At 42.7% G+C, this 26079-nt stretch overlaps 1 protein-coding gene and 1 non-coding gene across 3 annotated transcripts in view; one reads left to right on the top strand and one right to left on the bottom strand.

Moving 5' to 3' along the window:
• LOC124776588 (leukocyte elastase inhibitor-like) overlaps nt 1-21394 on the bottom strand; it is a 53522-nt gene extending 32128 nt beyond the window's left edge. Inside the window, exon 1 of one of the 2 annotated variants that reach the window (XM_047251648.1) lies at nt 21284-21394. The gene's annotated coding sequence lies outside the window, so the exon portion shown is untranslated. Of the gene's footprint in view, nt 1-21186 lie in introns of both variants that reach the window. The other variant, XM_047251647.1, reaches the window with a different exon arrangement.
• Nucleotides 21395-25423: 4029 nt separating this feature from the next.
• On the top strand, nt 25424-25498 carry Trnas-cga. Its single transcript has one exon. It is a non-coding gene; the product is annotated as a tRNA-Ser (tRNA).
• The last annotated feature ends 581 nt before the right edge of the window (nt 25499-26079 follow it).

Below are 26079 nucleotides of genomic sequence, written 5' to 3'. Positions count from 1 at the left end.
GAGAAACACCGCTCCCTCATAGCTGGGCTGAATCAGAGCTAGCTCTCTTTCCTCCTCCATAATAATGATGCACGTACGTGCGGGCACAGGTCGGCAGCTAAAGGCGGCTGTGGAAGCCGACGAGGCAAACTGCAGGATGTTAACAGTGCTACGCCAGACAAGGTAATAGTCTGCAAGTGGAGCTAAGCGTCTAGGGACAAACGGCGGGTTATTTTGCTGTAGAGTACACTTCGCACTGGCAAATTGGCAGAATTTATTCGGAAGGACGTTATGCCGTGGTGCCTTATGCGTCGTCTTTGAATCCCGGGGACATCAGAGGCATCAACGACTTATAGCAGTTACAATCTCAGACAAACTGAACAAGCCGAACTTTTTATACAGGGTGAAAAGTATTTGAACCGACAAACTCTGGGAGGTTGTAGGGGACATCAAAACAAATATTTTCCCTAATGTCATTTTTTCCTATGAGGATTATTTAAAGCAGTGGAGGGCATATTACCCTCTCCAGTTGTTAGAGGGCGTATTACGATCTCCAGTTGTAGGCAATTGCTCTCCACCAGTGTAGTATGCATTGTCTCAGTTTACTAATGGATCGATACACCTGGAGTGAGTACAATGATACGGTTGGTGCGTTCTATGTAGCACATCAGAACGGACGAGCTGCACAGCGGGTTTGTCAACAACAATATCCTAATCGCCGTATCCCTCATCCTACGACATTTGCTGCTGTGTTTCAACGTCTGCGTGAGACCTGGTCATTTAGCAGATTACCTTGACAGGGACGCCGTCGCACGGTAAGAACGCTGCAATTTGAGGAAGCTGCCTTGCAGCATGTGGAACATGATCCTTCAATCAGCACTTGGGCAATTGCATGTAACATGGGGACGAATCAGACGAATGTAGGAACAGTCCTTCGAGAGCAATTATTACGTCCATTTCACTTACAGCGTGTCCACAACCTGGAACCAGTTGTTTATCCACCCAGAGCACAGTTTTCGCAGTGGTACCTGGAACAGTGTGAAATGCATCCTACATTTCCATCCTCTGTGTTGTTTACCGATGAAGCAACGTTCAGGCGTGATGGAGTCTTCAACATGCACAATTCGCGTGTTTGGAGTAAGTATAACCCACATGCCACAGTTACTAGCGCTCATCAAGTGCGGTTCTTCTTTAATGTGTGGGTCGGTATTGTTGGGGACTGTTTAATTGGGCCGTATCTGCTAGCTTGGCCATTAAATGGCAGGCACTATTACAATTTTCTAGCCAGAGCATTGCCAGAATTGCTGGAAGACGTCCCGATCCCTACAAGAGAAAGCACGTGGTTCCAACATGACGGGGCGCCGGCACATTTCAGTCGTCGTGTGCGTCGATTCCTGGACCGACTGTTCCCAGAAACGAGGATTGGCAGAGGTGGTCCTGTACCGTGGCCTGCTCGATCCCCAGATACGTCCCCTCTGGACTTTTTTGTGTGGGGAGAGATGCGCAACCTTGTTTACGCAACTCCTGTTGCATCAGAAGAGGAACTGGTTGCCCGGATAGTAGCAGCAGCAGGAACAATTCAGAACACTCCTGGGGTTTTTGCCCGTGTCAGACAGAACATGATCCGACGGTGTAACCTTTGTTTACGTGTCAATGGAGGCATTTTTTAAAATCTACTGTAATTGAAATTGGGTTGTGTTAATGTGTTGTCTCTTGGTCATAAAAAATGGAAAAGTGTTGGTTTAATTAATTTGCCGCCAGAGAAATCTTCCTCTACCTGTTTAAATAATCCTCATAGGAAAAAATGACATTAGGGAAAAATATTTGTTTTGATGTCGCCTACAACCTCCCAGAGTTTGTCGGTTTAAATTCTTTTCACCCTGTATGTTGTCAGGCAACCGTCGGTTTGTGACATCAGACCACTGTAATATCTCCGAGCCGCATCGACTTCTGTTATGGGACCCGTAGTGAGAAAGAGTTGACACTTTTACTTAGCACTAATGCCAATAACTTTTATAATTTCAATTCTTCTTCGTACCTCTTAAAGTAGTTTGTGCTTCTGAATATCTGTGGCCCTTTTTTACATCGTAGTGTGGTAATGATTACATCTTGCGAAAACCACAGAGTCACAGAAAACAGTTTGTTAATCCCTGGTCACAGTGCTTAATATACTGCTATCGCTGCTGCTGATTGATCCGACTTGCAAAGGCGACAACTACTCTGGGTTCCTTAATGCTGAAAGAATAAACCACAGTACTTTGAGGACGATCGTTAACATTAACTGCCTTCATAAGAAACGGCTAGTCTGACAAAGACGTTGTTGCGGTCTTCAGCCCTGGGACTGGTTTGATGCAGGTCTCCATGCTACTCTATCCTGTGCAAGCTGCTTCATCTCCCAGTGCCTACTGCCGCCTACATCATTCTGAATCTGCTTAGTGTATTCATCTCTGTCTCCCTCTACGATTTTTACCCTCCACGCTGCCCTCCAATACTAAATTGGTGATCCCTTGGTGCCTCTGAACATGTCCTACCAACCGATCCCTTCTTCTGGTCAAGTTGGGCCACAAACTCCTCTACTCTTCAATTCTATTCAATACCTCATTAGTTATGTGATCTACCCATCTAATCATCAGCATTCTTCTGTAGCACCACATTTCGAAAGCTTCTATTCTCTTCTTGTCCAAACTATTTATTGTCCATGTTTCACTTCCATAAATAGCTACACTCCATACAAATACTATCAGAAACGACTTCCTGACACTTGAATCTGTACTCGATGTTAACAAATTTCTCTTCTTTAGAAACGCTTTCCTTGCCATTGCCAGTCTACATTTTATATCCTCTCTACTTCGACCACCATCAGTTATTTTGCTCCCCAAATAGCAAAACTCATTTACTACTTTAAGTGCTTATTTCTTAATCTAATTCCCTCAGCATCACCCCACTTAATTCGACTACATTCCATTATCCTCATTTTACTTTTGTTGATGTTCATCTTATATCCTCCATTCAAGACACCGTCCATTCCGTTCAACTGCTCTTCCAAGTCCTTTGCTGTCTCTGACAGAATTACAATGTCATCGGCGAGCCTCAAAGTTTTTATTTATTCTCCATGGATTTTAATACCTTCTCCGAATTTTTCTTTCGTTTCCTTTACTGCTTGCTCAATATACAGATTGAATATCATCGGGGAGAGGCTACCACCCTGTCTCACTCCCTTCGCAACCACTGGCTTCCCTTTCATGTCCCTCGACTCTTATAACTGCCATCTGGTTTCTGTACAAATTGTAAATAGCCTTTCGCTCCCTGTAGTTTACCTCTGCCACCTTCAGAATTTGAAAGAGTATTCCAGTCAACATTGTCAAAAGCTTTCTGTAAGGCTACAAATGGTAGAAATGTATGTTTGCCTTGCCTTAATCTTTCTTCTAAGATAAGTCTTAGGGTCAGTATTGCCTCAAGTGTTCCAACATTTCTGCGGAATCCAAACTGACATAGGAAGTGAAATTAAAGCAATAGCAGCCCTCCGTCGCAAAAAAGAAGACTTCTGACCTAGGTTTCGACACTACCATGTTCAAAACTTAAAAAACATAGGAAATGCAGTACACCCTTTAAGGTCTAGAGCGACAAATGAGAAACAACCAACTAAAGGGAAAGTTTTCATCTATAAAATTTCACACATATGGAAAACACGGCATTAATACAGTATTCAGAACAACATGAAAGGTGTGTGAATTTTCGAACACTGCAAAGGACTTATGCCCATCGCTTGCCCCAGTATGAGTGTACAAAATCCCATGCATAGTAACTACATGGAGAAGCATTAACGCTCTCGTAATGGGAGCACACGAGTAAGTGTCGCCTGGGCAAGACAGGTAAATCACCGGGACCAGGCAAACACGAAATTCGTTTTTGTGACACTGCAGTCTTGGCAAAATCTGCTCACTACGCTGAATTGTACAGAGAAACCACAGAAATTATAAATCACAAAAACAATTTTCACAGAAAAGAAGAACAATTTAAATTATAGAATTTGTTGGCGTTACTTCTAAATAAAACAAGAATTCTTCCCCACTACAAGCTCCATAACACGTCGGCTTGACTCCGCGATCTTAGACGACGGTCTAATGACGTCTCGAACCAACCACTGAGTGGATACGTAATTCGAATTGATGAGCTTGTTTGAGACTGCTTCCTGAATAGATCACGTTTCTCATGATTTCTACAGCAATCTAAGGTGAGACGTTAGACATAATTATTCGTTGGACCAAGGCCTAACGCCCATCTTCAGGAATAGCTCCTTTTATTAGGATGTTTCACTTTTCGTAAAAGTACACGTTCCCATTAGTTCATCATTCCATCATCTTTACACAAGAGTTGGAATTAGGATGACATTATGCGCAACCGGGTCACATTACTGCTATATGGTAGTGCCCTGAATAGGCTCTGCTTGCAGTACACACCGCAGCAGGAGAAACTTTAAATGTAACTTGCTGATAGGTCTCTACGATACGTGTTGTCCAACTGACTTCAGAACTTAAGGGGATAGCCTAGCGCCGTAATTGTCTGTCACACACTCTAAGCTTTCATTTCCCTTTCTTTTCTTTATTTGGGGTGTGAGCTCTTCCACTGTAGTATGTCATTTGGTCTTAAGTCACTGTTCAGTATAAGTTCACCTATGACAAATGGCGCGGTAGGATTCACAGTTTACAGCAGGTTATTTACGATTGCACCACCAATCCATTCACAATGGATTTCCGCCACCAGAGTCAAGACAACATTTCACGAACGTTGCTGTATCAGACCTTCGGCTCAAAAGTCTGATGATCATTTCTTTCAAACTCTGGGAAATCTTTTATCCGTGGCAACAGAGAGAATGCAAGTAGTCAGAAATTCGATACGCTTATGCAAATATTTCACTAATGTGATTTACGTCTAATTTCTTTTATTACTGGTGTTGGTGATTTGAAATGGAAGACTGTAATTACCTAGGAAAAGAGCAAAGATTAGGGTCTTTCAACAATAAACAGTGCAGATCGTAATAAGTTATTTTTAATCCTGGTAAAAGGTTTGGTCTTTACCTCGGGCTTCAGGCCGAAGACAACAGATCAGGTGTGGAGCCATTCATGCTGCGTAGTGCCAACGCATTGGCAGTATCTGTTCGTGGTACCAGTCGGTACTACACAGCAGCTCCGTGATAAGAGGCGGCTCACTTCATGTGGAGCCTTCGGCCTGAAGATGGTAGTACAGAGCGAAACCGATTGCCAGAATTTAAAATTATTTATTGCGATTTTAACTGCTTTTTTAAGTGTTAAATACGATCGCATTGTTTCGTCAATGACATAGAAAATTGTATGATCAGGGTTTACTGTCCCATCGTCGACGATGTCATTAGAGGCGGACGCAAGTTTTAATTGGACTGAAACTAAAGTAAATCGGCCACGTCGTTCTCAAACCCACCAACCTGGCATCGGCCTCAGATGGTTCAGAGGAAACGTGGCTAATCTTAATTTGAATTTCCAGACGAGCAGCTAAGATTCTCCTTCAGAATGACAGTCCAGATTCGTAATCGGTGCAGTACCACGCTTGGTAAACCATATAATTACTAAGTGATACAGCATTTAAGACATTGAATTATGTTTAATTTATACTAATATTGCTAACAAATATGACATTTTATGAACGAAGCACACAATAGGTCACCTCTATTGTAATTCTCGTTTTCGGCCGAATTAATCTACACATCTAAAATGTAGTAGTCGAGTTTTGGCGATCTTCACAAGCTCCATGCTGGTAATAGCTACTACCTTCAATATCTTAGATATGGAGATGGCCTATTTCGGCCGGAACAAGCCATTACAATGAATAACTAATGATGCAGTGAGCTTGTTTTATCTGCTCTAAGTACCAGTGGAATCATCGACTGATGTACCGTACTCTACTGAAAGTAGTTTGACAATCCTGCTTTTTGACTTTATGCAATGATATATTAAAGAGACTTAGTCGGCTTGATTTGCCTTGTTTTCGCGATACCACAATCAAAAAATGGGTGTTGTAAACGTTATATAGCTCTGAACGTTAGCTTGTGTTCAACAAAATGAAATTCAAATATTGTACTCTGTGTGCTGACATTAACATTTAAAGCTAGCAACTTCACAGGAGAAAGTCTGACGAATCTCTTAACTGGCAGACGACAATCGTTTCATATGTGTGTACTTTTCACGTTCGTTGTGCGTTTTACGTTATTTCTGACAAATGTTACGTTTTTCACTGTGCTAATTATGTTTAAGTGCAGTGCCCCACACTTCGCAATCGCACCATTATTGTTGCTAAGGTAATACAAGCGCGCTTACTATTCAGCTGTAATGGCTCTTGAGGAGCAAGGCATTAATTAAACCTCTGTACGTCACATTTCAATGTGAGTTGTAACGTGACTCAACATTTTTCTTCAGTTACTTTAAACTTTAATACCTTGTTTTTATGTGCTAGGAAACCACAGCGGCATCATTTTTAAGTGAGTGTGGTGTCATATAGCCTCCGGATGTAGAGTTTCCACGTTCAGGAAGGCGCGCTGAACGGCACGGTCGAGTGGCTGGCGTCATCTAATGGCACCGCCATTAGTCAGCTCGTTTTCAAAGGTGACTCCTAATGGCGAGACGGCAACACGTAGTGGAAACACCGTACTTCCACACAGTATATCAAGTGGACAAGTTAGATCTCGCTTTTTTGTAAGCAGTCAGTGGGGGAAGGCAAGAACGATGAAAGGAAGTAGCGAATTTATATTACAGTCTGCAAAATCGGTCCTTGTTTTATCCATTCTTTAGGAAAATGGTAACTTTCGATAGCTTCCTTACTAAGGCTGCAGATTATTTCTCCCTTTTTCTTGTTAGGATGGAGGTTGTGCTAGTAAACATCTGTTTGCTTTCAGACCATTAACATCTTCAACCATCGCTGTTTGTGAGCCAAAGGCTGCATGGTATATTGAAACCATTCATCCCTTCGTTGTTTGAAACTTACCAGCTAGGTCCTGTCATGAAATACGAGAAAGCAGTAGTTCTCTTCTTCCGAGTTTTGAGTGAGACTTAGCAATGCACATACACTTTCTATGTACTCTCAGTGTCTCCCACTGCAGTTTCGTCAGCATTTCTGCTACACTCTCACCCTGACTGAACAACACTTATCAATGGCGCAGCTCATCTTTGTTCTGTGCTTTCGACTAATCCAAGTTGTTGCTGGTAAACGCCCAGCTACAATTGATAAGTATCGGTTCAGCGGAAAGATCGAAGTAAAGGAATTACGTTCTCTGAGTTATTCTGTTTAAGTCTACCGTCTGCCTGCCATGTAACATGGTACATCAACCTTACATCACTGCTTACTGATTTTTGACTGAACTGATTCCAGTTACGAGTGGGCCAGCACACTCCACAGTATTTTCTCTTAGGGCCCCCTACCAGTCTCCGACAAGCACTGTTCGCCTACAGACCTTCCTTCAGTGTCAAAATTTTGCTAATTATTTGACCTCACGATATATAACTGAAAAGCCTCAGAGCTACAAATGTTAGGTTTATAAACTTCTAGAATAGTAACAGTATTATACTTTCCTTAACCCTATGAATCATTACAATCTAAAAATTTTAATCAAAATTTTTCACAAAATTGCCCTTCGTATTATAATAACGAATAGGAGAAGAAATTGGCAAAAAATCAGTTGTTTGAAAGTAGTGGTTTGACTTTGGAACCAATGAGACCTACACTTTTCAACAACTATCATTTCATGAGAGATATCTGACAGATTCGCATTTTTTCTAGACACAATCCCACAGCTTTAAACTTGCACGAGCTCTTTAATGCCTACAAGTTATAGTGCTAAATAACAAGCAAAAATATACCTGAATTTTAACGAATTTATATAAGAAAAATACTGCTCCAGTACTTTCATTTAGAAACTACTCATAAAAGCAGCAGTACAAACTGAAATTTACGCTCCGATAACTTTAGATACACTTAACGTTCATTGCTAATTATGTCAAAATGATCAGCATAAAATGTGAATGTCTGTCTTACAATCATGTAGCACAGTCTCTGTGCCGACTGTTGGTTTGGGCCCTATAAATGGCTGCTACAATGAACTATATTTGTATATGAAACTTCCTGGCAGATTAAAACTGTGTGCCCGACCGAGACTCGAACTCGGGACCTTTGCCTTTCGCGGGCAAGTGCTCTACCATCTGAGCTACCGAAGCACGACTCACGCCCGGTACTCACAGCTTCACTGCTGCCAGTAACTCGTCTCCTACCTTCCAAACTTTACAGAAGCTCTCCTGCGAACCTTGCAGGAGTAAAGCTGTGAGTACCGGGCGTGAGTCGTGCTTCGGTAGCTCAGATGGTAGAGCACTTGCCCGCGAAAGGCAAAGGTCCCGAGTTCGAGTCTCGGTCGGGCACACAGTTTTAATCTGCCAGGAAGTTTCATATCAGCGCACACTCCGCTGCAGAGTGAAAATCTCATTCTATATTTGTATATGTTCCTCAGTGTATCACTATATGTCTGTTTTGCAATAGCATCGGTGATTTCGCGAGAAAGGCACTGGTACTTCAAAAATTAATAAACCACTTGTATTGAAAGGGTTAAGAACGCTGAGTCCCAGATTCATTTGTGAGAATGCGTTTGGTTTTGGCTTTGCAGACAGACAACCAGTGCAACCATGTGTAAGACAAGTCGACTTTGAAGGTATTCATGGCCGCTTGGGTTCCTAAATGTACTTCCTTCTGGATCTCAGAAGAAAGGAGGGAGCTGGTTTTCCATGAAACTGGTGCTAGTCGTATTGATTCTTACAAAGGTAGCCAAAGTACTATGACTTCGTAATACAAGTTCTACACCAGATTCACTTTCGAAGTTTTGTTAGACTTTGAAGTCCCCACGTAGCAGGCCATTAGAGGCACCAAAACATATGGCGGGGCCCGCTGAGAAAGTTGATTATCGTGCGGTAATTAACTTTCTTCATTTGAGGAGGAAGATGCAACAATCCTGTTGAATTCTTGAAATTGCAGAGCAACAATACACCGGCACGGCACAGTGGTTAGGTTGGGCAGATGCTTGCAGTGTCAGTGTCTAAGAACGGAACTGTTGATCATCTCTGAAGTACCATGATTAGAAATCGGAGGCCCTAGGCCTTTAAAGATGTATCACAACCAAGCGCAACTGGAAAATAAATTTTAGTCACTTTTCCAAAACATGCACGACGTTTGGAACGTCAGGGAGGTCGCCGTCTGCTGGGTTCCTACACTGCTCTCACCCTTTCAAAAAGGCCGACGAACGGTGTCGGCAGCTGTCTCGCCAATCCAGAGGACGACTTTTAACCTCCTAATCACCGTGGGCGAATGATAGGCGTTATGATCCTGACCTCCGAGACAAGGAGCAAAGCAAGTAGAGGAAACAAGTGGATTCACCTTCGCCGAAAAAGGCGAAAACCGACCATCATCGGGCAAAGTGATGCAGATTATCTTTTGGAGCTATATTATTGTGCTTAATGGTTATACTCTGAAGGGTGTGTGGGGGGGGGGGGAGACAAACTATAACATAAGCGTATTACGGAAATACGACGAGAGGAAGCTGTATAAGGGGGTGTTTTCTCTTCACGGCAACGACCCCACTTATTCCTCAAGGAACAGTCACAAATTATGTTTCTGTGGGCTACGAAATTTTGCCTATTCTCCCGTACGCTTTTGACATGCGCCAGGCGACTTGTCCCTCGTTTGTCCGATGAAGAAACCATTGCGTGACAGACGTTTCCAGAATGACGACGGCATGATTTTAGAGGTGCAACGTTTCCTGAACAAGCAGAAGACTGACTTTTACAACCAAAGTCTACGTGAAGTCTTCCATTCTTGGTAGAAATGTGTGTCATTTAAGTGTAAATGTGCAGAGAAGGAGTAATACCAAAACAAAATTTAATGTTCGCAGCTTTATTTATTTATTTATTCGAGATGTTAGATTTTTTGTGCTTTGTGTGCTTTACTCTTGGAAATAACTGTTCACAAACGTGTGCACTTCCAAAGAAAGATAACATATGTAACAGATGACTATACAACAACAGCTATTTGTATCTGGGCCGGTATGATTCGTGAATTCCAATGAAGAGACATGGTCAAATTTTGATTCTACTTGGATGTTAGCTTGCTACTAGATGCTTTCCAACTGAAAATATTCTGGTAACTTATCTATATCATTTGTAAATCTTGTCTCATAAATACAGAAATTTTCATTATTTTTCGAAAATCCTGAAATCGACTTTCAAATACTTGCATCAAATCTATAAGTATGGATGTGTATTCCATCCCATATTTAGGACTGTTTCAATATAACTTTACGTGAACGAAATATAATGGACTTTTTTCTTATCGTGTGACACATTCTCACTTCTTCGGCCGCATCGATACTCTCTTTGGGCCACAAGCGACCCGTGGGTTAGACACACCTGCTTGAAACGAAGTCGTGAGTTAGGATGTTACGTTGATATTCGTATTGTTAACCAACTCAGCTTCAGTTCCAGCAATCAGTTCCGTGAACATGACGCTAATAACGGCTCGTGAAAGGTCCAGTTCGAAGAGATTTTGTCGGACCGGAAATTTCACACTATGTGCAAAGTACTGGACAAGGACTAAGAGCGAAATTACAGAAACAGAAATTTTATTAGAACCTAACCTTTTGCCCACCGAGTTCAATTAGACGAAGTTCTGTATTCAGTCTTTGCTATGAGTTTTATTTGTTGGTATTCATACAGAAAGCACGCAAAAAACACACACACACACACACACACACACACACACACACACACACACACACACACACACACACACACACACACACAAACACACAAACACACAAACACACCTGTCTACTACTATCCAGAGAGACGGCAATGCCATCTGCTTCCACCAACCGTCTAAACTGTTCATTTGTTAGGTTGGGTTGGCTGTTGAATGCATTTTTCAACAGGTGCGACCTGTTCCCGTGAGCTGGTCCACGGAAATGCATGCATGTTTCATCAGCCTGCTCGGAACAGTACTCGTACGATCTTCCTCGTGCGGGACTATGACAACGCAGTTATGCAAAATGAGAGCTTGCCTGCGACATTGCACGCTGAAATTACTTCTAACGAAATTTTAGGTTTAAAACCTTCGGCGCCATTTCATCAATTTTAAGCCAGCTGACGCATTAAGAACGAAGAAATGCAGCCAGAAGGCATTAATTTCTTTCTGTGAATACCTTTCCCACAGTGAAAAAAATGGCAAGAATAAAACCCCTTTTGCAAATGTTTCTCGTTCAGAGCTAAAGCTTGTGCCCTCTCACTATTAAGAAGCTAGTAAGTTTTGTTATGTATGATTTATTACAAATTATACTCCATACTTACATTTCTTGGAAAGCCAAGTTTTCAAGATACCAAGTAACTGTCTGACAAAACACGCCCATTTAAACTAGTTGCCTACAAAGAAAACAATGACAGCTACGGTTGCACAAATCATTTACTTTTGACGTAACTTAAGGAGATGTCAGTACAACCACCTTATTTGTTACCTTAATCGAAGCTACATAGAAATACCGTGGGTGTTACTGCTGTGTGGTATTACCCTTGTTCAAGAGATACGTTATGCTGCACGACGTTAGCCGTCACATTACTGTAAATCTGTAAATATACAGTCCATACAATAAAACAACCCGTCAGTTTGTAATCAGGAGACGCCGTTCTTCCTACGAAGGAAATAATAACCGGCTTTGCTGACGTAAATGCAGTGAACTTTCACGTCGAGTTGCTAGCATCTGGAATGTGATGTAATAAATGAGTTCTGCGTTCCGGAAAGATTGTTTATGAAGATACCCATCAGCCAGACTAGTACAAAATCATGGTTTATCTGTTCTACGTGCTTGTTTTCATTTTTATTCCGTTACAAGGAATAGAGCAGGCTATTTGTGATCTAGCTGTCGCGTTTCTTTGCAGGCAGTTATCAAGCGAACTAACAAAGGCATAGCGCAGCTCCCGAGTGGGAGTTAATGGTGACGCGGGGGGGGGGGGGGGGGTGTCCATCAGCGTCTGCGGAAGTTCCTTCTAGGAGGATGGGGGTTAATACCCTAAAATAATCGTTTTTGTGTAGGTTAAATGAGTTCGTTAAATTTCGATATTGCCATGCCATAAGAAATTCTGCAGATGACTACAAAGCAGATTCCAAACAATTAATGGTCACCCACTCAGCATGTGAATAAAAACCCCGTACCCAGATTCCAAAGGGGAGTGGCAAGTACCCCCCTCTTCCCGCCCGCGCCACCTTTCCCTCAAGAGTAGGGGATTACCACTTCCGGCATTTGTCTCACAAGCAAGGGAAACTATGTTCGGGAAAATATAAACCGCTGTACTTTCGGAATAAAAAGTTGTTTGTAGCAGGCCAACCGCGAACTAAAACCGCAAATGTTCCTCTGCACATTACTCTTTCCTCATCTGCAAATGTGATCGAGAAAGTGTAATCTACTGTCTTCCCGGATCTACTGTCTTATTTTCTCTCTGCTGACGCTGACGCACTGCACGAAGGTCGCACTTAAATCGCCAACCAGTTTTTAGGACTGTACATTTTGAACTTATTTCACAATAATTACTAGCACTTAAATATTGAATAAACAGCTAAAAGTTGAAAAGCGCCTTGGAGCAGGTTCCTGAACGAAAACCATTTTTTAAAAAGCGTTACTAAAAGATGAAAAATATTTCCCAAAGCTTGAATCGAGGCAAGCACTCAACAGAGACTCAAATCTTCAACGTTTTACTGCGCTAACTGCTTTTAGAACTCATTAAAATCTTTTTTTAAAGATGAAACCGCTATTCGACTGTATTACTTTCTGTACCATGCCATTATGAAGTACATTGCTGAAAGTTTTTAGGTCATATCTGTTAGCGCAGTCCAAAGAAAAAAACCCTCTAAGACTGAAGTCAGATTTTGCTAGCCGTATTTTATAAAAAGAACTGAAGCTGTACACACACTATTGCGATGTTAACTTCCTGTAAATGGACGATTTATCGCTCTCAATAGTGGAAACTCAAGTTTTTAAAAAGACTCGAATGACAACGTTCGCTTCATTCCTTTTTGCGAGAAATGAAATAAGTTCGGGAGTTATGTGGTCATATGCCTCTGAAGAATATTTGGCCGTAGTTGAAGCTTCTGTGCAGTTTAAGCAAACAATTTTATAATTTTAATAATATCCGATTTAGATCCTGCGTTAACTGAACAGGCTAAATGCAATTTCACTTTAGAGTACAGTGAGACGTTTTAGGACTAACATCAGTAACAATGTGTGCCGATAAGCGAGGTAATACTGTTACTGTCGAAGGACTATTACTGGGGAAATCCGAAAGTTTAATATAAAGAACTCTTTGGATGTTTTCATCGACAGTGAGTGCGTGAATAATTTAAATTCTAACTATCAACTTGGCGGCCAGTTCGACAAGTTACCATTATCAAGATTGAATTTACTTATTTCTTACGTTTAATTCCAAATCATTCAGCTGTTATCTGGTGCATTACTTCATGTAAACTTCATAAAGTAGTGCTGCACGTTAAATTAACTTATTAGGGTACTGACGCACAGAAGTAGTAAGTAACAGTACTCGTACCAGTAGTCACCAAATTTGTTTTTCATCTGGCAACACGGCAAAAAACTGAAGGCTATAACGCGTGGGGAAGTTTACACACGCGGTTTGCTGTGCTGATAAATGTTTACAGCACTGCAAGTAGAGCAGCAACAGAAATGGAGGAAGCAAAAATGCAGTCCAAGGTAACAGACTGACGCTGAAGATGCTTCATAGAACACAGGGACGAAACGTGTTCGGCAAAGCGCAAATTTACACACTTGCACACAGCCGTATCCTGTAAATAATAAATATTGGTCAGTCTATATCACTGGTGCCGTACAATGCGAGAGATAAGAAAACCATAAATGTGTGATGTCCCGTAATAAGCTGCCAGACTGATTTTCAGCGGCGGTTATTGCACAGAAGTTCTTTTACAACATGCCACAGCGCGAAATTTAACGGAGCTGCGAACTCCTGTTCCACACAAATACAGTATCCGTGACTTTCTCAGCAGAGCCACAACAAATAGTTTCACTGTTTCATTCACTGTTCCCACTTTTTTATCGGAGTAATAGGATCATTACAAACAAACGCGCAGTCTGAGCGGCGAACAATGAAACTTAATACGAAGCAAACTGTTTTATGGAAACGAATTCGAATCTCCCAGACAAAGTCGCAGAAATGTTGTTCATTTGCATGACAGTTGTTGCTGAATATTAATATATTGCGTCGTACAGCCTCTAAGAATAAATATCTACTCTTTAGATTTGATAGCAAGCTGAAATGGTCCAGGAAATTCGTGTAAAACGTCATGACAAACGTGGAAGGTACACAGATATACGCAAATTTAGGCAAATCTGAAATGTCATATAGAAAAATCAGGGAATTTACCAAAGCGTACGAAAGGTATGGACGTTGATATATATGACTCAAAGTGCGAAAAGGTTAATACAAAAACCTCGACTTTTCAAAAAATGGACCCTGCATCAGAAAAGTAAATACCTGTAAGAAGGCATTTCAGCAGCAAATTATAAATCTAGGGAGTTAGTTATGCAGTGCTTAGACAGCGTAGGAGAATAATGAACACAAGCCAGCAATGACAATTTATTCATCGACACCAGTTTTTCCCTTGTCGATCTATCACGCCGAACACGCGAACAGCCATGAAAACCTCTCGATTGATTTCGCTGGTATTGTGGGCGACTTTATTACTATGCTAAGTTTTTGAACTTAATGAAATTGCTTTCGAAATTCCTCATCTGCCAAAGACGTGTACAGTTCAGGGGACATGCCAGGCAGTTTATAAATTTATTTTTGGCGTGAATGTCGTGATTCACAGGAAGCACAAACGGGTACGGTGTTTGGATTGGTGGATGGTAAAGCTGTTCCTCTCTGAATATCAGCTTTGCGTATGCAGTATCACACACGAAAGTTACTTGATACATTTCAGTTTCATTTACGTTTTGCAAGTAGAAAGAACCTTACAATTTAATACACCTTTCAAATGCTTAGACTTTCCTGGCAATATTTGTTACATTTATGAACTCTGGAGTTACTAAAGCGAAAAATAAACCTGCTGACATAAGAGCCTGGGACAAGATTTGGGCTCCTCACATGTTCTAAATCTTTTTCGTCATTTCTTTATTTCCTGTTTGAGATATAATGGGGGTATTTGCTAGTTCCATCAACTGAAGAGAACCGTCGAACCATAAATGAACTACTGTGCCATGAAAGTTTCATTAACACAATGTCGCGAAGGAGTAGTCAGCTTTGAGATACTGTAAAAAAAGAGAACGTGGCTAGGCTGTCACCGTTGGGCAGTAAGGTAAAGCGATCCTCAACGCTAAGGCTGGTTTGAGCACCACTGGGCTAATCCAGCTGACCAGCAAGTTGATTTTGCACTGCTCCCAGTGTACCGAGAACCACTGCGACCACTTTGAATGGTTTACGCCAGTCTCACTGTAGTTCGCTTTTCAAGTCCTCGCATCTTAAGTTTCTCGAGGTGTCTCGTCGATTCTGCTAGGACCTGGGATGAGAATGTTAATGAGCTGCACTTCCTTTTCCTCCACTCTTTTGGTGTCCCAGCATTCGATGCGTCTGAAGTCTCAAGTCCCACAGTAACTTGGCATGTTCGTTTGCTACAGCTTTTGTTGGCTTGTGATCCCATCAGTTATTTGCCACTGGCGGATGACAATTTCGACAAATTCCAGCGGGTCATTTATTTCACAGGTCTGTGCCTCTGCTTACAATCTACATCCATACTCCGCAAGCCACCTGACGGTGTGTAGCGGAGGGTACCTTGAGTACCTCTATCGGTTCTCCCTTCTATTCTAGTCTCGTACTGTTCGTGGAAAGAAAGATTGTCAGTATGCCTCTGTGTGGCCTCTAATCTCTCTGATTTTATCCTCATGGTCTCTTCGCGAGATATACGTAGGAGGGAGCAATATACTGCTTGACTCCTCGGTGAATGTATGTTCTCGAAACTTCAACAAAAGCCCGTGCCGAGCTACTGAGAGTCTCTCTTGGAGAGTCTTCCACTGGAGTTTATCATCTCCGTAACGCTTTCGCGATTACTAAATGATCTTTTAACTAAGCGCGCTGCTCTCCTTTGGATTTTCTCTATCTCTTCTATTAACCCTATCTGTTACGGCTCCCACACCGGTGATCAGTAGCGATCTTTTTCCAACCTTCTTTTCAGAGAGTGGATTTTGGATAGTCTTGAGTTCTCGATTCTGGCTACCATGGCGTTACTCTTGATTGTTCGTTCCTGCGCAGCGGAAACCAGTCTAATTTCCTGATTTATGGCTTTGTTAGTTAACACCCGATCTTTTCCTTTCCTATTTTGCGTTTATCTTGTCCATAAAGTGGTTCATGAAATGCTTTATTCCTCGAGCTGTTGGTTCAGCACTGGAATGCAGCTTTCCAGTACTGGTTCTTTGTTAGCTGTTCTTTGAGAAGCTTCGTGTCGCTAGTCTGAATTAGAGAAGATACTTGGTTGTCTTTTACACAGTGTGCTAATGCATGCTTCTGTTTCTCCACTGGCTGCCTCAATTGCGACAGTCCTACACCTACCTACAAAATTTATATACGTATTGAATATGGTAATCCATAATTAGAGAAGGAAAGGGAAATACTGAAAACGATGAAAGCGATCAGCTTTTACACGTGATACCATGAGCAAGGCAAGAACTAGGTAACTAGTATGGCGAATAAGACATCATGTAAAGACGCGTATTCTAACTTTCAAAATAATGAGGCATGGAAAGAAGATTTTGAAACGCAACAGCTACGCCTTAAAAATTATTAAAAGTGAACATATCAGACTACATTGGGACAATATGGGTTTTTAGCGGGTAAGTAATTGTAACAGTGCTCAAGGCAAACAAAAAATGCCACGACTCTGGTAACCAGCTGCATCATATATTACAACCTCGTGTAATGCTACATTTCATTGTCATCCGTGGACTTCACCATGTTGTAAAATTATCACCTTGCAATCTATCTTCGGCTACGCTGCAGAACTAGTACACAACATTTCAACTATTCTATTAACTGTGACTTCGTTGAACTGTGCAGAACAGTGACTTATACTAAAGTATAACAAATTTTATTGAAGCTATACTTTCATGTGGCATCTGATGATAAATGTCCCTTCTGAATTTCGCAGTGGTCGAAACTAGAAGAAAGTAAGTTTAGGCACATTAAGGAGTGACATTTGTAGCACGCTGTCAGTTTAGACCAATAAACCACCCACGTCCCATTCTTTAAGGAATCTAACTACCGTGAACAAGACAGCTGTGATTATATTACAGATGAGCTATTGTATTAAATATTTGATGTGTAGCATGTAACCGAGAAAAAAAAAATTAGAAAAGGTTTTAAATTACCTTGGGTGTTACTAAACCGCTTCAGCTGTAATTAGTACTTTATTATTGGATCACTACTAGTTCCGTGGGACTAAAAGGCACATCTTCACGTGACCAACTGTATAACAATATAGACGGAGTAACAACCCTGAGACATACGCTGGTATGGTAAATTAAGATTTTAAAAAGAATTTAAAAAATATTAAAAACTTTTACAGGAGTATCAAAATTTTAGTGGTGACATGACACAAACATTAGCGAGAAAGTTCGGAACCTTTTTTACCCAACATTCGTCGTCCGTCAGAATAAAACCCATAAAAGGCAGTATGTCATAGAATAAAACAGCCGGACTCCAGGATAGTGGATGGGTCAAACACGTCATACCATAGGGATCCATCAGTAAGGAGAAAATAAATGAAAACTATTAAGCCGTAATTTTGAGCCAGAATGAAAAGCCAAGAAGTTGTTGCCACAAAATGGAGGGATTTTCTACCTGGACCAAATCCATCAGGTAAATAGCTATCGACGGGAAAAGCAGAACCTGAAAACCGCACGTACCGCTTCTCCGATCTATACGGAATCGCGAACAGCTATTTACTTGACGCATCTGGTCCAGGTAGAGCATCCCTCCTTTTTTGTCGCAACCACTTTTTTTCATTCTGGCGCAAAATTAGGTCTTAATAGTTTTCATTTATTTTCTCCTTACCAAGGGATCACTATGGTATTATTGTTTAGGGCGATCCACTATATTGGAATCTGGCTGTTTTATTCTATGACATACCGCCTTTTAGCGGTGTTTTGTTCTGACGGACAGAGAATGTTGGGTAAAAAGGTTCCGACATTTTCCGCTCTAATGTTTTAGTTATACGAGTTCTAGCATTTTGATGCCCTCATGCCACAGTTTAATATTTTTTTAAATCTTAAAATAATTTACGTTACAAGTGTATCCCTCAGGAAACTTTATTCCTTCTGGATTTATCGTTAGAGAGATGTTCACCAGAAGATATGACTTTTAGTGTCATGAAACCAGTAGCGATCCAATAATAAAGGGCAAAATATTGCTGAAAATTAATACCGAAGATTACTTCATAGCTGTGGCTGCGCTACCTACAAGGTTGCTGAAGGTCGCTGAACGCTTTCATTTTCAAATATTGAATGAATATAGTCTGGGTATTTTCTAAGCGCCGTAAGTGTCTCGGGACTTGTAAACAGGTTGTAAACGTATGTCTTACTGTATTAAACTTTTTACGTAAAATTAAACCCACGAGTAGATTTCGACAGCGCTTTTAATTTTTATATTCGGTCGATAGTTTGACAATGAAATTTAAGTTTTTGTTGCTCCTGGGCGACGTTAGCTAGTCACCCTGCAACTGAGAGCGGGTGCTATGAACCAGATTAGCAATACAGTAACACAGATTACTTTAATAAAACTCTGCTTTGTAGTTTCAAGGGAGTGGCCATTCTCAAGTGTGCAAGTGAATGTGATCATCATCTTGTGTAAAACAGAAATGACCACGATCTCTGAGCAAGTACCTGCAAAACACGTAAACAAGTTAACTGTTGAGCCAAAACAATGTACTCGTGCTTTGTGCATACTTGTTCGAAGATCGTTCCCATTGACGACCATGCCACGCGTACTATGTGATGTCCGAGTTGTTATGCGGACAGTATATAGTGGCAGTCGACCGCGACCGTAAACAAACCAGAACTTTGGTTACCCGAGGGGAGTGGAGAGGTGCGGGGGAATCAGCACCGCCTTCCTGTCGAAGGGCTGCCATCCTAGGTCGCGTTCTGTGCTTCCACGAAAGCAAAAGTGACATAACGGTCAAAAAGCTCACTGATTTATTATGCGTTGAAAGTCTCATTCGAATCCCTTTACGCACCAGGATTAGTCTCTTCACTCAATTCAAAATCAGAGAGAGAGAGAGAGAAACGGAATAAAGAACCCAAAACGCAAAGCAAATTAGAGAACAAAACATTTGGTAGTGGTTACAGCGCAATTGTTTGCTGCGGTTGGTAGTGGTAGTTCAGGCCTGAACTCTACCGGTATCTTAAGCATCCTTAGATCAAAACACTCCCCACCTAAACAGCCACGATATAGTTTAGGAGGATGAAGTGCGAGAATGACCATTCCCTCAGAACTAGCTGTTAGGGCTTAATAAAAAAAATTATGTAAACTAATAACATGATGGAATCAATGGGATTCCAGTTCGATTTTACAGAGAGTACTCTACTGTAATGGCTCCTTACTTAGCTTGCGTTTATCGCGAATCTCTTGCCCAACGTGAAGTCCCGAGCGACTGGAAAAAAGCACAGATGACGCCTGTATATAAGAAGTGTAGAAGGACGGATCCTCAAAATTACAGACCAATATCCTTAACATTTTTGTTTCAGGATTCTCGAACATATTCTCAGTTCGAATATAATGAATTTCCTTGAGACAGAGTAGATGCTGTGCATGCATCAGCACAACTTTAGAAAGCATCGCTTCTGCGAAACGCAACTCACCCTTTTTTCACACGATATCTTGCGAATCGTGGATGAAGGATGCCATATTCCTTGCCTTCCGGAAAGCGTTTGGCCATGTGCCCCACTGCAGACTCTTAACGAAGGTACGAGCATATGGGATTGGTTCGCAAATATGCGAATGGCTCGAAGACGTGTTAAGTAATAGAACCCAGTACGTTGTACTCGATGGCGAGTGTTCATCGGAGGTGAGGGTATCATCTGGAGTGCCCCAGGGAAGTGTGATAAGTCAGCTGTTGTTTTCTATCTACATAATCTTTTGGATAGGGTGGATAGCAATGAGCGGCTGTTTGCTGATGATGCTGTGGCGTACAGGAAGGTGTCGTCGTTGACTGACTGTAGCAGGATACAAGATGACTTGGACAGGATTTGTGATTGGTGTAAAGAATGGCAGCTAACTCTAAATATAGATAAATGTAAAATAATGCAGATGAATAGGAAGAAGAATCCTGTAATGTTTGAATACTCCATCAGTAGTGTAGCGCTTGACACAGTTCACGTCGATTAAATATTTGGGCGTAACATTGCAGAGCGATATGAAGTGGGACAAGCATGTAATGGCAGTTGTGGGGAAGGCGGATAGTCGTCTTCGGTTCATTGGTAGAATTTTGAGAAGATGTGGTTCATCTGCAAAGGAGACCGCTTATAAAACACTAATACGTCCTATTCTTGAGTACTGCTCGAGCGTTTGGGATCCCTATCAGGTCGGATTGAGGGAGGACATAGAAGCAATTCAGAGGCGGGAAGCTAGATTTGTTACTGGTAGGTTTGATCATCACGCGAGTGTTACGGAAATGCTTCAGGAACTCGGGTGGGAGTCTCTGGAGGATAGGAGGCGTTCTTTTCGTTACTCGCTACGGAGGAAATTTAGAGAACCAGCATTTGAGGGTGACTGCAGTACAAATTTACTGCCGCCAAGTTATATTTCGCGGAAAGACCACAAAGATAAGAGAGATTAGGGCTCGTACAGAGGCATATACGCAGTCATTTTTTCCCTCGTTGTGTTTGGGAGTGGAACAGGAAGAGAAGTTGCTAGTTGTGGTACGAGATACCCTCCTCCACGCACCTTATGGTGGATTGAGGAGTATGTATGTAGATGTCGCACTTCAAATTTAGCGAGCGTCTAGTGCCAACCCAGAGGGAGTCAAAGTTTAGAAATGGTGGAGTAATAAAGAAATATTCCTCAAAACGAAAACTGGCGTTACCTGTTTCTGTGCAAAAGCAACCAGCAAGCGCAGAATGGTCAGCAAGTGCAGCGGCCTTCTGTCGACAGGGAAGGTGCAGAACCCAGTGGAATCGCACCCGTCTGTGTAGCTAGACTGCGGCCGCTGTCGGTCGGCGTCCCGTATTATACTGTCCCTGGCTGCGACTGTGTTGTCCCGCGTTGCCGCCGAGAAGAGCCCGGGGGGCGGGCCAGCTCGTCACGGACCCCCCACCACCAGTCAGCCGCGCGACGTCACTCTGCCTGCCTGCAAGGCCAGCCCACAGCACAGCACGGGCACGCCGAGCTCCCGCGAAACCGCAGTGACGCACGCCGGCGAGATCAGCCCCCATCCCGCATATCAAAGCTTCTCCCCCCACTCCGCTGCTCGTGCCCTTCCGCCCCCATACGGCCGTTCGGCTGCCGGAGTGTCTGTGGTCTAGGGGAATCCCGAACCCGCAACGTGACCGGTCGCACTGAGTGCAATCTATGAATGGGAGGTACCGATCGAGTCAGGGACTTCCAAAACGCGTACGTGGGTGACTCAAGACTAAGAGCAATAGACGAGACGTCAGTGCGGCGTTATCTTCATTCGGAAATGTTTGACTTATGAGACACACACCGATAGTACCCGGCAATGTCACACCAGAAGAAGTCCAACATTTTTTTTTTTTTTTTTATCGTATGGCTAATAGCGTATGGCTAATACAGACATACGAGGACTATCCACAAAGTACATTACGTTTTGGAATCAAAAATAAGTAAAGTATTGGAAATTTTTTCTATTATATACAGGTGAAAGCCACACTTAAATACTAATTTTCTACATAGTTGCCATTTAAATCAAGGCACTTATCGTAGCGATGGACGAGCTTGGAAATTCCTTCGTTGTAAAATTCGGCCCCCTGCGCCTTCAACCACGTAATGACTGTCTTTTGGGACACAAAAGGTGTGTGTTTTGTGGATTTCCTGGAAAGAGGCACTACAATAAACTCTCAAAGGTATTGCCAAACTCTGCACAACCTCAGAAGAGCAATACAAAACAAGCGCAGGGGAAAGTTGGGCTCAAAGATCTTGCTGATTCACGACAACGCCCGGGCCCACACGGCAAATGCCACTCGTGAAGTTCTCGAATCTTTTAAGTGGGAGTTGTTTCCTCATCCGCCCTACAGTCCCGACCTGGCACCGAGCGACTTCCACTTATTCCCAGCAATGAAGAAGTGGTTGGCTATGCAGCGTTTTGATGACGACGCACAGCTTCAAGAAGAGGTAACCACGTGGTTGAAGGCGCAGGCGGTCGATTTTTACGACGAAGGAATTTCCAAGCTCGTCCATCGCTACGATAAGTGCCTTAATTTAAATGCCAACTATGAAGAAAAGTAGTATTTAAGTGTGGCTTTCATCTGTATATGATAAAAAAAATGTCAATACTTTATTTATTTTTAATTCCAAAACGTAATGTACTTTGCGGATAGCCCTCGTATCATGAAATTAAATTACATATACATATGTACATATTGACACAAGAAACTTAAGTTTGTCTTTACAACTGAATATCCAGTCCTTCAATCCAGCGCACTGCATCTGGAATTGCTAGCAGGAAGTCCTCTTTGGCGCCGTGTCAGGCTCGAATCCTGCATTCACTGACAATGTGGTGGACAGTCTGGTGTGGACCCCCGCAGTCACAGGCTGGATTAGGCAGCTTCTTTCACTTAGAGCATCCCTGCATCGGCCATTGCCGGTACGGATTCTGTTGAGGGTAGTCCAGGTCTTGCGTGGTAGGTCGAATCCACTTGGAAGTTTAGCACCTGAGAAGATGTTATGCAGGTGCACATCTGTCACTGCTTCCCACCGACCTTTCCATGCTTCGAGAGGTTTGAAATCATTAACAACCATGTCAGCAGCATCGCACAGAGTTGGATGGCGTGATTTCAGTCTCTTACGATTTACAAGTGGCAGGTCGTTATGCACGGGTAGGTTAGAATTCCTGGAGATCTTGTGGAATTCTCTCATAAGGGCAGCACATCTGCGTAGATCAGGAGGCATTAAACCGGTTAACAGTGGAAGCCAATAAACTGGAGTAGATCTGATTGCGCCAGATATTATGCGCATTGTCGTATTCAGCTGGGTATCAACAAGCCTTGTACGATGACTGTTCGTCCAAAATGGTGCACAATACTCAGCACTCGAGTACACCAAGCCCAGAGCTGAAGATCGCGGGGTGGTTGCTCAAGATCCCCAGCTAGTTCCGCATAGCTTATGGAGGATGTTGTTTCGAGTCCTCAACTTTTGAGCAAAGTTAAGAAGGTGTTGTTTGAAGCATAGTGTACGATCAAGGATGACACCAAGATATTTTGGGTTCCAATTATGACGAAGACGTCTGCCTCTGAAACTTACATCCAGTTTTATGTTCGCCAACCGGTTATTTAGATGGAGGCAACACACTTCTGTTTCACTCACACTGGGTTGTAGTCTCCAGATTTTGAAGTAATTATTTAATGCAGACAGGTCTTTGGCTAGAATCTCTTCTGTTGTCTTCATTTTCTGGTGTTTTACGGCTAAAGCCAGGTCATCGGCATAGCAGTATTTTCCGGACGAAGTGTCAGGTAGATAAGATAGATATAGGTTACTAAAGTCCGACAGAAACGAAAGAAGTAACAAGTGTGACATGACGAAGCGTAGTGTTCGAGATATACGCTAAAGGTGTATCAGATGCGGTTAACAGCACCTTCAAACCTACTCGCTGACGATGATATTTACGGTCTTGTCGTAAGGAAACGCAGTACGATTTAGACAGTACTCACAGTTGCGATGCGATGCGATATTGCAATGTCTGCGTTCTTCAGAATCAAGTCGCAATGTTCCTTCGGATATGCAGGCATGTTCGAAAGAACATCACGCGCGGCGCGGGATTAGCCGAGCGGTCCGAGGCGCTGCAGTCATGGACTGAGCGGCTGATCCCAGCGAAGGTTCGAGTCCACCCTCGGGCATGGGTGGGTGTGTTTGTCCTTAAGATAATTTAGGTTAAGTAGTGTGTAGGCTTAGGGACTGATGACCTTAGCAGTTAAGTTCTATAACATTTCACACACATTTGAACATTTTTTTAGAACATCGCGTCGTAATTCTGAACAGCACAAGCTTTGCAATATCGTATTTATACGCCGACACCGGCCAAGCGCCCTTCAATTAAAATGACTTCCCTGTACGGGAATATGCAAAAAATGGTTCAAATGGCTCTGAGCACTATGGGACTAACATCTGGCGTCGTCAGTCCCCTAGAACTTAGAACTGCTTTAACCTAACTAAACTAAGGACGTCAAACACATCCATGCCCGAGGTAGGACTCGAACCTGTGACCGTAGCGGTCGCGCGGTTCCAGACTGTAGCGCCTAGAACAGCTCGGCCACCTCGGACGGTTGGGTGTAACAGTTTGCATGGTTATGAAACGGTGTAATCACGTAGACACTCAGTGGTAGATGAAGCAGGTGATAGATCTGCGTGACACTAATATTAGAGCGGTTCTAGGCGCTTCCGTCCGGAACTGCGCTGCTTCTACGGTCGCAGGTTCGAATCCTGCCTCGGGTATGGATCTGTGTGATGTCCGTAGGTTAGTTTGGTTTAAGTAGTTCTAAGTCTAGGGGACTGAGGACCTCAGATGTTAAGTCCCACAGTGCTTAGAGCCACTAATATTACGAAAGTAGATTTCAAGATGTTTGCTTAGAAGTGGATTCTTCATCTGCGACATTCTCTGAGGACTTTGATATTCGAGTTCTCTCTCCAGCGAAGTTCTATAATAAATATGCTTTTCCCACTTAACCTGACGATATCTTCAACCACGCACCAGTGCATTTATTTACACGTGGAATCGGAAAAATATTTATCCATTGCGCTAGTATCGGGAATAATTCCAGGCGAAGTAACACTGACGCAACACCAAGAAGGATACATCTGACTGCAGTGTTACAGATTAGGCACGTCGCACGTGGCAATGTACAAATGATTAGGATTGCAGAACAGTAAATTATATCTTGAAACTTCCTGGCAGATTAAAACTGTGTGCCGGACCGAGACTCGAACTCGGGACCTTTGCCTTTCGCGGGCAAGTGCTCTACCAACTGAGCTACCCAAGCACGACTCACGCCCCGCCCTCACAGCTCTGCTTCTGCCAATACCTGTAAAGTTTGGGAGGTAGGAGAAGAGGTACTGGCAGAAGTAAAGCTGTGAGGACGGGGCGTGAGTCGTGCTTGGGTAGCTCAGTTGGTAGAGCACTTGCCCTCGAAAGACAAAGGTCCCGAGTTCGAGTCTCGGTCCGGCACACAGTTTTAATCTGCCAGGAAGTTTCATATCAGCGCACACTCCGCTGCAGAGTGAAAATCTCATTCTGGAAATTATATCTTACTTGAAAAATTCAGTGCGACTGGCAACCTCCGTGCCCTCTAAGTTGCAATCGGATTCTCTGAATAATGTGGCATAGAATAAAGAGAGGACGGGTATTTTCCTGAGGAATCTCACTCGAAGCGATTTTAATGTGAATCCACAAAACGTCAACAGCACTTATTAGAGGAGTGAGATAAAGATGGTGTCGACTAACCGTGTACCACACATGTGCTCCTACTGTGCTGGGAGAGTATAGCACAGTGCCTTACAGGGACTCGAATCCAGAACCTTGTCTTTCGCATGCAATGCTCCCATCAATTGAGCTATACAGGCATGACACACCCTCACCGCCTCACATTTGCCAATAGCTCCCTACTACTGTGGCAAACTTCACAGAAATTCTCCAGCGTAATTTATTGGGCTACCACTCCTGGAATAAAGGATAACACGCAGAAATGGCTTAGCATTAGTTAAGGGGACTGTTTCCACAAAGCACTTTCACTCTCGAAGTAGGTACAAC

The sequence above is a fragment of the Schistocerca piceifrons genome, chromosome 2 (genome assembly GCF_021461385.2).
Source record: "Schistocerca piceifrons isolate TAMUIC-IGC-003096 chromosome 2, iqSchPice1.1, whole genome shotgun sequence".
NCBI lineage: Eukaryota > Metazoa > Arthropoda > Insecta > Orthoptera > Acrididae > Schistocerca > Schistocerca piceifrons.
Note: the sequence above shows the minus strand (reverse complement) of the source record. Positions and strands in the feature narration are given on the sequence as shown.